A 2,383-nucleotide genomic window follows, 5' to 3' on the forward strand; every position below is an offset into this window, starting at 1 on the left:
GGGGGGGAAGCTCTGCTCATATCTGCCCCGGCGGGGGCAGGAGGGAGACCCCACGTGCCTGGTGTCGCTGGGCTGCCTTGCGCCGTCCCCCAGGCCAGACCTGGCTCCGTTCCTCGTGGGGCTGCGGGGGCTGCTCTGACTTGTGTTTTCCTTCTCTGCTTCCTTCCTCCAGTGGCGAAAGAAGCGGATGCGCAGGTAGGTGTCCGCGCCGCTCGGGCCTTGCATGCACTCCTGGCTCTGTGGCTGGCCTCGGACGTCCCCTCTTAGCTCTAAAATCAGGGTTGGAAGGCAGCCTTGCAGTTGCTCCTGGTTCCCAATGCCCTTGTCCATAGCCTCTCCGTGCCGGGGTTGCGGACGGGGCGCAGGGTTGTGCAGAACAACACCTGTGGGGGGTGGGACAAAGCTTTGGGCTGAGGTCCTGGCTCTTCCCAACATCATCCTTGTGCAAGGGCCTCTGCCCCTCGCTGGCAGGAGGTGGGCCTCCCCTCCTGGGAGCAGGGCATAAAGGCCCATCCCTAAGAACCTGTCTCGAGTTCAAGGGTGGCTTCCCTCCTGCAGCAGGGCCTTGGCTGGATCAGGCTCACAGTTGATAACCAAAGATGTTGCTCCCCACGTCACTTAAAAAAGCCACCGGCTGGGTCAAATTGTTCGGTCGACTTGAACAGCGCAAAAGCTGCTTGTGTTGGTGGCGGCAAGCGAGGACCTGCAGGTGCGGAGCCAGGCTGCGTTCACCACAGGCTGGTGGAGTTGCCGGATCAGAGCAGCTCCTGCTAGTGTCCTGCATCTCCCTATGAAGTGGGGGAGCATTTAAAATGGCAGCAAAAGGGCTCTTCTGGCCCAAATCGGCTGGTGCCCTTGGTGCTGTCCCCATGGGTAGGCCCAAAACATCCATCTCGAGCTGGAAAGGCGAGTGCAGGAATAGGCTTTGTCCGGCTGTTATAAATGGCATTAGAAAAGCTTTAATAACTAATTGGTGCCTCATAATGTCCCTGTTCATTTCAAGTGATTTAAAATGGCAGCGAGGCTCAAACCCAGTTAGCTCCTGTTGCAGAGGCTTTGCATTGATGTCTGAGACTGAGGGGCTTGTAAAGATAGTTTGTCTTGGTGCTGCTGTGCGGGGACCCCTCCTGCTTCATGGGGCAGGGTGATGCTGTCCTGCATCTCTTGCCCTGGGGCGGTGCAGTGCATGTGTGTAGCTTTGCATTCACCCATTTCCTTAATAGTGCAAATGGGTCAATTCTGTAAAAGCTGGGCTGGCCCTGGGGACCTGGTAAAGCCCTTATCCCAGCTTGCTCTTTAGCCAGCTCCTGTGCTAATACTTTCCTGCCCTGGGGCTTGCAAGGGTGGGGTTGGGGTGTGAGGACGTTGCTGTGATAGAGTGAAACCCTTGTCTCTCCCAGGCTGAAGCGCAAGAGGAGAAAGATGAGGCAGAGGTCTAAGTAGACATCTTCTCTGGAGCTGCTGCTGAGGCTTCAAAGTGGAGCATAGGATGTCGGAGCCAGGGGTGCTGCTCTGTAAGCCAGGCCGACCTGCTTCTGGGATGCAGAGAGATGACAACCCTGTTTCCCAGCAGTCGCCTTGGGCCAAAGTGTGGAAGACCTGGCCCCTGCGGGTGCACCCTGAGCTTGGGTGTTCTGGACTGGCTCCGTTCTTGTAGCTGGATGTAGCAAGCGTCCCAGAAATAAACCCAGTTTGGTTGGGAATTCTACTTGGCGTCTCCTTTAACTGCGCTGAGTTTGAATAGTGTTTATTGTGCTAGAGAACCTGGGCGGGCTCCAGGCACGCTTGTAATGGGGCTTCCCATGGTTTACATTTCTCTGGTCTGGCTGGGCTTCAGGGCCTGCCCCCACCTGTGCCTCCTCACAGCCCCAACCTGCACCTGTTCTGCTTGGGACTTCCAGAATCTAGGCCAGGGCTTCACAACCAGGTGCCCTGAGACCCTTTCAGGGGTGTCATACAACATTAGCAGGGTAAGGGTGCAACCACTGGTCACAGGATGAGCTTAGAAACTTCCAGTAGGAGTTCTGGCTGGGTTCTTCTCGGCTAAAAAATGATCTTTCTGTGCTCAGAAACTGAGTGGAAGCAGAGCATCAGCGGGTGCAGGCCTGGAGTGGAGTAAACCTCTTGCCCCAGAGTCCTGGGGCTGAGAACTGGGGTGACTGGGATGCACAATGCCGGTGTCCCTCCAGCTGTGGGTGGTGCTTTCACAGCTAATAGTTCTGGCTTTGCCCCTGTCTAAATGCCAGGTTCTGGCCAGGCCTGGGCCTTGCCTGCCTCTTTCATCCTGGGCTCTGAGCAGAGGGAGCCCAGTGGTCCCCTGTTGTTTCCAGGGGAGCTTTGATGCATGGGTGGGAGGGGGGAAGGGGGTTTCTGTCCCACACAC

General features: G+C 56.9%; 1 long non-coding RNA gene across 1 annotated transcript; it reads left to right on the top strand.

Moving 5' to 3' along the window:
- Positions 1–41: 41 nt before the first annotated feature.
- Positions 42–1,708, top strand: LOC106722874. The gene is made up of 2 exons (XR_001358881.2): positions 42–195; positions 1,401–1,708. It is a non-coding gene; the product is annotated as an uncharacterized LOC106722874 (long non-coding RNA).
- The last annotated feature ends 675 nt before the right edge of the window (positions 1,709–2,383 follow it).

This window comes from Alligator sinensis, unplaced genomic scaffold (assembly GCF_000455745.1).
Source record: "Alligator sinensis unplaced genomic scaffold, ASM45574v1 scaffold1065_1, whole genome shotgun sequence".
Lineage (NCBI taxonomy): Eukaryota > Metazoa > Chordata > Crocodylia > Alligatoridae > Alligator > Alligator sinensis.